General features: G+C 30.1%; 1 long non-coding RNA gene across 1 annotated transcript; it reads right to left on the bottom strand.

Moving 5' to 3' along the window:
• Positions 1-10,678: 10,678 nt before the first annotated feature.
• Positions 10,679-13,769, bottom strand: LOC114395834. Its single transcript, XR_003663126.1, has 3 exons — positions 12,792-13,769; positions 11,823-12,103; positions 10,679-11,100 (listed from the first exon to the last, which is right to left on the bottom strand). It is a non-coding gene; the product is annotated as an uncharacterized LOC114395834 (long non-coding RNA).
• Between the last annotated feature and the right edge of the window lie 310 nt (positions 13,770-14,079).

Raw genomic sequence — 14,079 nt, 5'->3', positions numbered from 1 at the left:
AATAAGTTTAAGGGTGTATTTCCGTGTTAATGATAGTGTACGCCAATAGTTTTGGTGATGTTCGGGGTAGTGGTGGTGTCAATAATAGTGATGTCGATAGCACCAACGACAACAATGGTGATCACGGTTTCATTGTTCTAGTAGTGGTGGTGATAATGTTAGTGGTGGTACATGGTGGTACCAGTAGCGATGTTGATGGCATTAGTGTTTATGACGACGATAACAACAATAATTAACAACAATGATGATAACAATAATGACAATGGTTGTAGTGATGATAGTGGTGACAATGACAATGATGATGGTGAAGTGATAGTAATAATGATGGTTTTGGTAATACTATTGGTGGTGGTTGTAATGCCAATACCAATGGTAATGGCTATTGTAGTGGTAGTAGTGATAATAATGATGTCAGTGACAAGTAGTGATGATTATTGTAGTATTAGTGCTCGTAGTGATAGCTACTATGGTGGTTGTAAGTTATTATTGTAATGTCAATTTGAACATAACTCAATAATATTTCAAAAAAAAAAATACCATTAGAATGTAGTATAAAAATTAGCTCTAATTTATAATAACCAAACACATTTAAGATTGAATTTAATTAACGGTAAAATAAAATTTTGATAGAATATTTACATTTTAAATTTCATTTTGATGCTTTAAGTTAAAAGTTTCACTTTGGTTTCTTGAATTTATTAGACAAAATTGATCATTTCGTTAATTTATCACACTAATTTAATTAATTTGGTGATACTGGCCAATTATGAAAAATGACATCATTAAATTAATATCGTTAGTGTAAAAAAATTGATGAAATGATCCATCTAATCTAATAAAGATATTATAAGGACTAAAGTGAAATTTTTTAAGCTTAATAAATCAAATTGAAACCTAAAATATATAAATAAGAGACTAAATATTATTTTATTCTTTAAATAATTATATTGAGAGTATAAAAGTTTTTTATATCATCATTATTGTTATGTATAATAAATTTATTAAAGTTTTATAATAAATATTTTAAAATCATATCTAGGATATTTTCTAATTTGTTTAAAGTATTTTAAGATATTTTAATGATAATACACAAATTAAATTCTTTCGGATTTCGAAGCTATAAACATCAATTGTTTGGAAAGTTAATTGTTTTATAATAATAATAATATCCGTTATTTGAAAAAGAAAAAAAAGTGTGAGTGGAATGGAAACTCGCCTGACCAAAGACGTAATTGCCAACGTATGCATCTAGTGTGTTGGTTAGATTAGACAGTATATATTGATTGGTACGTGTGGAATGAATGAGGCGTAAAGTGTTCACCTGTCCTCTCTCTCCCCTTCCCTGTTATACCCTTTCCTTTTCCACAAAGAATAATAACAATTTTCACCAAACAAAACGAGTTTGTTATATGTTTTTGTCTTTCTCAAACCATGTCGCACCCCAAGGTTTGGGGTTTGGTTTGCCTTTCTTTCTTTCTATGCTTAATCAGCTAATTTGGTTGGTTGATCCGAATATGATTATTATTCCTATATCTAATATGGATAGAGCATGCATGTGTTGTAGTATTTGGTGGGACAGAAATTATAAGTATTATATTTTGGGACAAAAATTCTCCCCTTTAGGCTGTGGCCCCATCTTTACTTTGATCTTTCAAAATTGCCACCACTTCTCTCTATCCTCCACTAAGAAACATAGAGCCATTGTTTTCAACATGTTCACTTTTTCAATGGGGTGCATATTTATGTTTTGTTGCCTCCTTCATATTTCAAACATCAAAGTCTAGCTACCTTCACATTTCAAACATTTCAACATGTTTTGTTGCCTCCTTCACTTTTTCAACGTTACATCTCCAAATATTTCTGAGCAATAATAGACTAGTAGTTTGACTACTTATGTACATGAGCATGTGTATTATGAATATGGTTTAGAATTATTTTTTTTCAATTTTTTTCATCATTCATTTATGATATACACACAATCTTTCATATCACAGAAACTTTTCAATTTCAAATAATAACTCTCACAGAACATGATAGTAACTGAGTTCTGAGTCCTCTTACTTTTAAGAATATGAACCTACTTTTTTACGTGAGAGAAAAATAATTTATTTGATATAAAATGGGTAGATTCCTCGGAAAGCTAATTATAACCCTTTTCATATTGAATTTTGCATATTTATTTCATAATTAAATTCTTTTATAAGGGAAAAGAAATATGTAATTAATTCTTAAAAATGCTTAATGAGAGTGAAAATATAAAACACAACACACAAATATTTAACAGATTGCAGACTTGATTTCACTATTTTTTTTCTACAATTTTTTCTTCTATCACAAGTAGATGGGACAATAGTTATGAAGTTTAACTTATATAACTGTAAAGCATATGCAAATTATCACAATTTTAAATTTTACACTGCCAATTTTTTAATAATGGTTCCATTATTTTAAGGAAAATAATATAATGGCATGAGGAAGCTGTATCTTACAGTAAAGTATATTATGATGATTTTTTCAGAGAATTTGTGCGCATTGAAGATTGGTGTGCTAATTTTTTATTAAGTGACATGGAAAGTGGTTGATTAGTACTATTCAAGCATGCAAAACAAAGATTACAGGAAGATAACACTTCGTGATTTGGAAAGCCAAATTTTTTAATCTTGTTTTCTGTTTTTTAGTGAGAAACTGAAGATTCGGTAGCAGACTAATGGTTCTGTCCCCTCCAAAAGCCTTTATACAGTGAGAATGAGCTTTCCCATGCTTCTTTAAGATTTTGTAATTTTCTAATTGAAAAGAACAACTGAAATTCTCAATGTTTCAATATTTTGAGCTTTATTTAGAAAACTGGAAAATGAACAACAGGGTGTCAGAGCCTTAATAATTCCAAAACAATGATAAAATTACCGTGGTAACATGGTACTTTAATTATAATGCCATAACATTGACTACATAATTATGAATAATAATGATGTTATGAACCTAGGTTGCAAGAAATCGATCGTCAAAGGTTACTAGCGATATTTATTATTTCAAGTCGATCTTCCTTAGCAAGTTTTGTCTATCTTTTTTTAATTAATAATTAAATTTAATCGTATATACATTGAATTAAAGGTCAGCCGTATGTTATTCAGGCTTAATGTTGGGATGATTTCTTTCCCCAAACTTAAAACCCAACTTGGTTTCAATTTTTTTATGGTATTAATATAATTAATTAATGAGATATAACATCTATCTATAGCCAATACTTATGTTACAAATTGGAACTAGTTATAATTTGAGTATTTATAACAAGTTCAATTTGGATCTTACGTTAGGCTTAAATCACAATGACAACACCTACATAAGCTTTCTTTAATGCAATGTTAGAAAATGAAATCCATCTCACTTTTTATTAAATTTAAACACTTATATTGTAATGTTTAATTAAGATATTCTTGAAAGTGCTCACATAGAATAAGTAGAAGAATATAATGGGTTAGCCTAACTATTGACCCATGGATAGTGTGTGTTATAAGTGTAAGATAAATTACTAGTCTAAAGTGTGACATGTCCTGCTTCAGCTAATGGAGGTTTTAGGCTATGATCCATTGATTAAACCTAAGTATAGCATGTTATACTAGTTCTTGTTAATAATTTAAAGGCGTTTAAAGGCACACTGTCATTCTATTAATAAAAAAAAAACTCTCAGGTTAACAGGTGTATTTAGGAAAACTAATACTTTTCTCAAATGTGTTTCCACAGATCAAAATTTAGCATGAAATAAGGAAAAATTATGAAACTCCTAGTTTCCTATTTGAAAGAATGAAGATGAAATAATGATATATTTGATTTTTGGTTTTTTCAAAAAGGATATATTTTACTTTAAATTTGGTTTATGCATACAAAATTCTAAGCTTGCTTTCAACCACTCAATGTGAAAAAATGTTTTATTGCTTTTATATAAAGTAAAACTTCATTTATACGTATTGATAAAAAATATTTTTTAACTCGATGAATTTTACATTGCTACTTTAATAATTTAATAAGAAAATTACTACATATTGTTAATTATATATATACTAAAATTTCAAACAACATTCATATATATATATATATATATATTAATTTATTTAAACTTATTTTTAATCAAAATCAAATTTTCAAAATCAAATATGTTTTTAAACTCTAATCCAAACACATACTACTTTTGTTTCTCGAAAATCGGGCATTGCAATGTAACCACGTGTGATTGATATATATGTGAGAGAAATAACTTATATTAAATATTAATCACCGTGTACTTAATCATCAAAATTAAAAATCAGCCAAACAGAGTTGGCCCGGGCTCTTGTGTTTTTCACTTTTTGTCAAGGATAGGCAGTAAGAATTGACTCCGTAGCTTATTTAAATATGACTTTGTTTTTCTTTTGGACTTGATTTAAAACTCAATGGTATTTCTGAAATTGGGACTATAAAATTTACAACGACTGATAACTAAAATGAATGAAGAAATAATATAAAAATATATATGAAATCATCATTAATTTTATTTTAATTAAAAATATAAAAGAACTTGGAATATAATTTAAATGTACTGATAGTGTAAAAAATTACATGTACTCATCTAATATCACCTATTGTCATATATTATAAGTTATTTAACTTTTATAATAATTATATTAAAATTTATACGTAATAGAATTTTTAATTAGTTGATAATATAAAAAAGTTACACTTATGATGCACAAAATTAAACTCTAAATTTTATTTTATTTTATTTTTAAAAAAGAACTTAAGAAAGTTAACCTAAGAAAGGACATAAACTTAATCTCTAATATATTTATCTTGTAATATTTTTTAAGTTAATTTGTGTGAATTAAAAATATTTACAAACGTATAAATAAAACTAAATATGTACAGATTGAGCAACAGAACCACAATTAATTATTACTATACATCTCAAAACACAATACAAAACCTATCCACATATTCATCGTTATTATTTTCTTTTTTCTGGTAGAGAAAAAAAAGACAAAGAAAGCAAGTAGACTTAGAAAACAAAAAAGACAAGAATTGGAAAGCAAAATAACAGTTTTGTTTTGGTAAAAAAAAAAGGGTAAGTTGAATTCCAATAGTTCACTAAAGTTAAGACTCAAAAAGGTAGTTATATAAAGTATTATTTATCGACAATGAAATCAAATTTTGTCCTTATCAGATATGAATTTATTTTTTATTAACTAAATTACCTTTCGTTGGTAAATAACAATTTTTTTAGTCCATATTAAAGTGTACCATCACCTCCGTAAGTTCTCCAAAAATTTAATCCATTTTTTTTATTGACCGAAATGAAAAGAAAAAGTCAAGAGCATTCACACAAATATATACGGAGCCAAAACTCACTGACATTTCAATTGAGAACTTGGTAATTGGGATTTGACTATATAGCAATTGAGAGCTCCATAAAGCGGCACTTTCAAATATTTTTACCTGAGCATATAACAAAAAAATGGGTAAAGAACCTTGGGAGCTCTTGAAAGCAAGTGATTGCAGAAAAGGACATGTTTAAGGATTTTGTGATTGTTTTCGCCCAAAGAAAAAGGACTTTAATTATGACTGCCCACTATTCAAACATGGCTTTAAGGTCATGAAGAGGCACTTCCAATCACAGTCATGAAAACGAAAAATTGAGCCACAAGAGAGTACAAATAGGGCCAGTTCAATACTTTCATAAGGACTATAAGAAAGCTAGCATTTATATCTATAATTATAAATGATAATTAAAAAAATTATTAAAAATTTAGAAAGATAATGTGAAACATTATGTGAAAGTAAAATGTTAAAATCACACTCTCTAGTATATTTTTTTAAACATATTTTTTTTTTGGTTAAAATTTTATTAAAAATCACAAAATTCAATAAATTTTAATTAGTATTTAATTATTTTTTTGAAATTTTTAATATATTTTAACTAATAAGAGAAAGTGTGTCACGGGCCCTTCTTCTAAGAATGAAATAATAAATTTTATATTAAAAAGTGATTTTTTAAGATTAAAAAATACTAGCAATATTTTGTTTACATTATAAATATATCATAAGAAAAATTAAATAATTAAACTATTATATCAAATTAAAAATATTAAATTTCTAAATTCGTTGTACATATTTAATCAAGTTCCAAATGAGAAAATAAATTAAACCCAAACCTTTTAGAAATTTTAATCAAGTCAAATTTAAATTTTACATCTATCTCATTTAAATAAATGGATTAAGTTTTAACAATTTTTTTTCCCAAATTAAACCTACTTGTTTTATTCACAAAAAAAAAAGACTACTTGTTACATCCTCAAGACCTCAAGTATAAATATGGTCGCGTGTCTTATAAAACCATACATTACATCGATATGGAATTGATGACTGCAATATTGCCAATCAATTGAATAGCGTAGATATAGACTTGAGCATCCAATCTACAAGATTCCACTAATCTTCACCTAGGTCATTATATTCAATAATGTTGTCTATATATACGTTTGGGTAATTATTGTCCATAATAACAAACTGTTTACGCTCACACACAAAGTTACTATTGATTCAATAAATTTTAAAAATTGAAATAAACTAGCCGAAATAGTTATTTTTCTTATTCTGTGGGTATTTTCTAACAAAACAAAATATTAAATCACTGTACAAATCCATGCCTAAATGTGTGAACGAAAAGAAAAAAAGAAGGGGAAAAGGAAGAAACTCATCATTACAAAGGAAATTTGGATGCAAAAGGACAATCTAGCTAATTGAGGGTCGTTTACCCCACAAGACATATACATCACATATAAATCAGAGGCCTTTTGGTTTTATGAATAAAATACCAATTCAGAGAATGATAGACTACTTTAAACAAAGCCTCCATCTTGGACCCAGTATATGTTTGTGCAAAACCTCTTTGCTATTTTGCCATTTTCCCCCTTATGATGGGGCTGCATTCTTTTGGGAGCATTTACTTGATAATAATATTAAAACCACATATAGATATAAGTTTCCACTGCATGTGTAACATAATAATAGAAATTAAACCCTCTTTTTTTGCCGCTAATCACTCCACATGGCATCCTTCAAACTCTAATTGCCTCAAACTAATTTTCTTTATATCGGTTGATTAAAGTTGGAGATTCTAGACAATTTCCTTAGCACCTATATATTGTCCTTGAGGCAGTGCCTCAAATGGCTATGATTGCGCATTTCTTGGCCAATTTGGCTAACACTTGAGGAAGGTTTGCTTTGGTTTGTCATGGAGCAAATTAAAGCCTTAGGTAATGTTAATTTGGATTAAAATTGGGAAAGCACTTTTGTGAATTCCAATGGATTAAATGAGAAAGGAATAATTTTTTATTTTGAAAATAAAAATACTTTTGAGCTCTCTGAAATCTAAACATACACTTACTATGATTTTTCCACTACACCAAAGAATATCTTTAAGATTATCATGATTTTTTCAATGTTGTCAACCATCTTTCCAAACACAAACTAATCTTCAAACCCACAAATTCATACCTATCATAGCCCTTGAGAATTGAGAGGCGATATATATTTGTACGCACATGTATGTATAGAGTGAAGGAATCCCAATGGAGAATGTAAAGTTTGGCATGTTACTAAAGCAAGACAAAGAGGGGCAAAGGGAGCATACCAACAGGGAGATATCTAGGGATACCTTCCTAGGGATTTATAAAATATTCCAATAACGATTAGGGTATATAGCTATTATTTGAAGTGTACAAGTGCCGCATTACTTAGTGCTTACCTTGAGAATGCAAAAGAGAGAGGGAGAAAAAGAGTAAGATGAAATAAACAAAGGAAAGGGTAAGAGGGAGTATACTCGTATTTCAGTTTTGTATTCAAATTGCATGAAAATCATCATGAAATTGGTTTTTGAAAGTTGAAAGGATAGGGAAAAGAAAAGATGATCTTTGCTTTTGATCCTGCCCCTTTTCCTTTCTTGTGATAAAGTGGAGGGAGATGTACTTGAAAGGATTTACAATAAAGTGTTTCCACATGATATATATATATATATAGCATATCAAAGACAAGGCCATCCTTCGGCTAAAATTAAGCTTCACAAAACTTCTTGTCTAGAGACTTGTGTTCCTCGTGAATTTTGCCAGCATAAATGCTAATTAATATTAATTTTGCTACAATTTTAAAAATCTGTATAACTATCCAAAGCAAAAGGGCAAAAAGTAAATAAGAATTGCATTGTAGCTTAATTTACATAATTATTCAAGAGATTTTGTAAGAAAAGAGAAAAGTATGATTGGACTAGCAAAAATCAAGGTAATTTGCGACTTCAGTGTATACTTTTTTACTTTCTTTCTTTCTTTTTTTTGGCTTTCTTCCTAAGCATGAATATGTAGGACCCGGGTAATAGAAGAAAATCCATGATAAAGTGACATAAATGGGAAGAACTTTCTTCGTGTATGAAATCGTTTGATATCCTTTACTATATCCATGTTCAATGCATGACTATCACTTTCTTGCTCTAGCGGCTCTTTGTTTTGTTTGCTTTTTCTTATGGTCGCAGCTATTCTGTTTTGTTTGGTACATGATGTTACATGGAGGAAGGCTCGTAACATTCTCTCAATTACGTTAATTCTAACATATGCTATTATTTGTTAACATTTATTAGAAACTACAAATCATGAGTAAAATTTATCAAATAATGAACACATAAAATTTTATATTTTTTAATAAACTTAAAATAAAAAAAACTGTTCAAAAAATGTGTTAAATAACGTATTGCTGACATTAAAAACATTGTTAGCATTTCTCGGGTTATACATCCAGGCTTGTATGGATTATCCAATGCAATTGGGGGTGTTGCTAGCAAAATTGCGGATACACCCAACAATTGTGCAATTGTCCGTCTCTTACCAATCTGCAAGTGTTTTTTTTTTCTTTTCAAAAATATATTTTATGAATTAATTTAAAATTAATGATTCAAGCAGTACTCAAATCTATGACTTTCATAATTATTAGCATGACGCTCTGAACTAACTGAGCTAGTAGGTTAATTATATTATAAAATAAATAATATTATTATATATAATACTAAAATTTTTAATATATATTTAATATGCATGTAAATTTAAATAATAAATTTTATGAAAATTAATTTTAATATAATAATCCGTATGAGGCTTACGGATTAGCTAATCCATACCCCTTTTAAGGAAAAAAACAAAAATGAAAGAATCACATACTGAGTGTACCAACAAATTTGTTGTTTGCACGTAGCAACGCCCTGCAATTGGGAACCAAGTCCAACAAGTAATGCTACTGCCCTTAGATTGTGGGCCAAATTCCCAAAAGCATAAGGATATCATCAATACAGCGATTGTTTTACGAACCACATTTTTTGGTTGGTGCACCCCCAAAATTATAAATGTTCTCATCTTACCCTTCTCCCCTTGCTCACTTTCTTCTTTCCATCTTTCTCTTCACCGTATCGCAGCTTCTCACTGCTGCCACTTATCTTTTCCCTCACGCCTCTGTGCCGCCTCTTCACCCTTCGGATTTGGGATTCAAAATTATGGTTTCATAATTTCAAATTGAATAACCCATGATACATTTGTATTTTGAATTGAGTAGTCTGAAATATATTTGTTTTCCTTTATAATTTATTTTGGTCTGCAAATACTTATGGACAACAAAACAAATATGATGTGCAATATGAAAAAAAATCTCAAAAGTATTAATGTAATTTATTACCATAGTTAGAAAAGTAAAGGACTTAAGATACATAAGTAATAAGCTGATTTTGTTTTATGGAGAAATTCAATACATTTTTCCTTATAATTTTTTTCTTCTGTAAATACTTATGGATAAGTTTAACTACACATAGTGTAATTGTTAAAACTACAACTTGCTTTTAAGTGGATAACAAAATGCACTGTTGTGTTACTATCTTGCCCCTGTACGGTGGAACAGAATCTATAGAATTTCCTTCTTTATATTATTCCTCAAATACCTTGCTTTAAACAATCCCGCTCAACACATGATTCGATATTAAAATATAATGGTTTATCCCAGAATAAATTCGAACCATGGATTGGTGACCCACGAAACCCTTCTGCTAACCCCAATAGTACGTGTAAAATTTCATTTGAAAAGTCAGAAAAGCTACTCACTGTGATTATTTCCAGTTTGATAATTAAAATATCCACTTTAAGTATAATGCTGACTTGTTAACAAAAGGAACATTCTATTCTTCATTCCTTTGGATAAGAAAATCAATGAAATATATTTAATGAATGCTGGTATAGTCCTTTGGTGTTTCCATTATTCTATCTGACCTGCCTTCGGCAAATCTACCAAACTGGTCCATTTCTTGGACACTTAGTCTACTACTTTCACATTTACTGTTCTTCCTACACTGCACCAATCTAGCAACAGCATTAACTTTCCTAGCAACAGCTCCCGTTGCAACCTCTTTGTCATATGAACATTTTCTAATTTTAAAATAACTGCAGTACACACTCAACAGCATTATGATTTCTCCCAGTTCACTCCCTTTATCAACTGAGTTTTCTTTGACTGGAAATTTGATTAGTTCACATGTTGAATCTGCTGAATAGGTTCTGAATTGTTGATGTCCAACAACAGGGATTCAAATTCCATTATGAAATATTAAAACAGAAAGGATTACTTAAGGAGTCAGAATGCATATAATATATTAAGGAAACAGGTTTAAAGTATCACTGCTTCTGTTAGTACATTTATTAGGCAACTTAAAATGCCTATGTTCATATGAAACATGACCCCATAAGGGATAATTGAAAGAACAATAACTTTCTTTTTACTACCAAACCTAATATTCTTCAAAGTGCTTTCATCATGTTCGATTGCAAAAGGAAGGGCATAGTTTTAAAGTCTTTATGTTGCCCTCATACATAGCTCTTCAGAAGAATGTCTCACTTCCTCAGTTTCCTTAACCTGCAAGGATCATTCTTCTGATACAGTATGAGTTGCACCTTTATTCCTAACAGGACTGCTAAACAGTTTCTTGCAATCCCATTGCACAATATATCCTGCAGAAAACCTTCTAACTAATGAATTACTCGACTTTACCTGCACAGATATAACAATCTGCGTAAGATTAAGAAAATGAACAATTACGAGCTCAAGAAAATCTAAGCAACTGTCACCTAAATCAATTATATGAATATCTTACTCCCTTAAAACTCAAATTTTGGAGCAATTCCGCCTCATCTAGGTATATCTTAATTTCCATTAATTGTCACATTTCCTCATTAAGACTTTCTATTTTTGCAAGAATTTTTTTTACTGCTTAGTTAATCAACTTTTCTTGAATCCATAACCTAGGAAACTTAATAGGTTACCCATCTCGTTTCTTCCTTTTTTGGTTAAAAAAACCTTCAAAATAATGGGAACCTATTGTAAAGAACCTCTGGGGTGCACAATTCATTCAAAGAGAAAAAAATGACATCAATATTCATTATCCACAGGCCCTTTCTACTGATTTTCCCATTATGATAGTGAATGACGTGTTCAATTCTGACGGGTCCACATCTGGTCCATTGGTTGAGGACATCTAAAACACTATAGTAGTAGTACATTTTTTAAGCAAAAGAAAATATTTATTTTTGAATAAAATTAACATCATAAACCAGCTTTATTGCCAAAATTTATTCTAAATTTCACAGCAGCAAGCTTACAGGAATTTTTCCTAGAAAAGTAGGACGAACAAAATCATGAGATAATTCAAAGTTGTAGAAACAAGACTTGCTCATTTTCTAACTCCTTTACACTTCCGAGCAAACAACACTAACCTTGTGTGTATTTGATAAGCTACCAAAATGTTGCTTAAACATGTCTTCTTCAGATGGTAGACTGCTCAAATTGCCATCAGTAGTTATTTCTGACACACTTCCAGATTCACTTAAATATAACTGCTCTGCTTTACTCTCAGAAACTTCTTCAGAACACCAAGAAGCATCATTATTGTTGCAACCAACATATTGGTCTGGAGCAACACCACTCTTTTCGTTCTTGCTAAGGTTATTAAGCCCAAAGGAATTCTTGTCCTCACTAATCACAGCCTTATGTCGTCCTGCAATAAGCCATTATTTACAAGGTTAGAGCATATTTTTTTATGTTTTATGTCATGGATTTATTTTTATTGAAATTATGGGGTTTTAAAAACCAAACCACAGATTAAACCGGAAAGACCTCCATGGTTTGATTGATTTCACCAGTTATATTTGTGATTCAACTGTGAATTAAACCATGATTGAACCAGAGACATAGTTAATTCATGGTCCAACCAGACACTCTTGTCAAGTTTCCAAAATATTCTATCAGCCACTTTGCTTGCAATACCAAATACCAATTACCTAGGTGCATTCAAAAGTACACACGGAAAATAGTGTATAGCCTGAAGATTTCTGTAAGTTACACTAGTCTTGTCAAAATCATATTCTTCAAACCAAACTTGAAAGGAGTTTGGTTGACAGATTTGGTCTTCTGTGCTATCATCAATAAAGATGAAAATTGAGAAGAGAGAAATTATGTGAGAACAAGGGTTCAACTTATACTCAAGGGAATATCTGGAAACTTTGTCTCACATAAATTTTGCATTTCTGGGGAGGAAAGTCCTTCCATACAAACAGTATAAATAGAGTGCCAATGGTTGTCCAATGGAATGTTTCTGAAATTTTAGTGACTTCATGAGCAAAGAACTGATATGCCACCACCAAAAGTTCATGATTGAAATTGGAAATTCAACACTTGTGACTTACCTGCAAGTTCCTCCAAAGCTTGAAGAATCTTGAGAGTTCAGAGTATCAGGCAATGGAGAAGCATGATCGGATGGAATTTGAACTTCAGGGGGTGAAGGAGATATGCCTAATAATCATAAATGCAAAAGATATTACAGTTGACTTAGAAAATCCTAACACTATTGTGGCTTTGGGCTTAATATCTTGTTACTCCAGAAAGAGAATAATAACCATCAGATGCAGATTTTGTTAACACTCCAATACCAGAAACTTTAATTACTAGACATGGTTTGACAGTGACTTGATTTTCTCTCCTGCAAATGACAAGGAACCTGGACAACTGGCTTAGCATAATTTCATTATAAGAAGGAATTAGTTCTCTTGCACATTCTGAAACTGAAACGTCCACTAAAACACAAGTTTCAGACCAAAAATAATTAACTTGTACTCTTCAATGATGGAGATATATCTGTTCTTGAACATGCTGACCAGTACATATAGTTCTACTCAAGTATAGATCGATCTCCATATTTCAATTTCCAATATGATATAAACTAGCTTCTGAATCTTCAAAATACTATTGTGGGTAGGGGGATTCAGGATTAAAATACAACAGAGTTTCTCAGAAACAATAAAATAAATATTTGAGTATATATGCCTCTAATGAAGCGCAATTAAGATTCTTGCTGGCATGAATGGAACTAGTCACTTTTGCTTGAGTCCATTTGGGAAGTCTTCAAACACTAAATTTAAAAGATGAAGCCTCTCTATGACTGCTTTCAGGATAAAGCATTCCATCCCCACTTTGGCTCTTGTTACTCATTAACCAAACATCCTCAGGATTGATCTTGGAATGCTGGCGTTCTTCTTTGCAAAACGATGGATAACTATAAGCGGGAGGCTGAACAAAACTTCTTGGAGACAATGGATTATTTTTTTCCGTTATTTTCTCCAATATTCTAGAAGAAATGGAGCAGGCAATTTCCATACAAAAACACAGCCATTACCGTCCACCTGAATATGGATAAGTTAATAATTACAAAAGATAGGGCATCAACAATATTAGCTAAAATATGAAAAGCCAACATTTTTAGCTAAAGTTGTTAAGCTAGCTTATTGAATTAGAAATGATTGGTAAAATTAGTCAATGGACTAGTTGATGAATATAAGACAACATAAAATGTGATGTTTATTTGATTTTTAATATATAAATATATTTTTATTTTATAGACAAAAATACATTTTGACATGGATCACAATTTAGCATTTTAACATATCCAAACATTAAAGGAAAATTTTGCAAGAAAAG

This window comes from Glycine soja, chromosome 18 (assembly GCF_004193775.1).
Source record: "Glycine soja cultivar W05 chromosome 18, ASM419377v2, whole genome shotgun sequence".
NCBI lineage: Eukaryota > Viridiplantae > Streptophyta > Magnoliopsida > Fabales > Fabaceae > Glycine > Glycine soja.
Note: the sequence above shows the minus strand (reverse complement) of the source record. Positions and strands in the feature narration are given on the sequence as shown.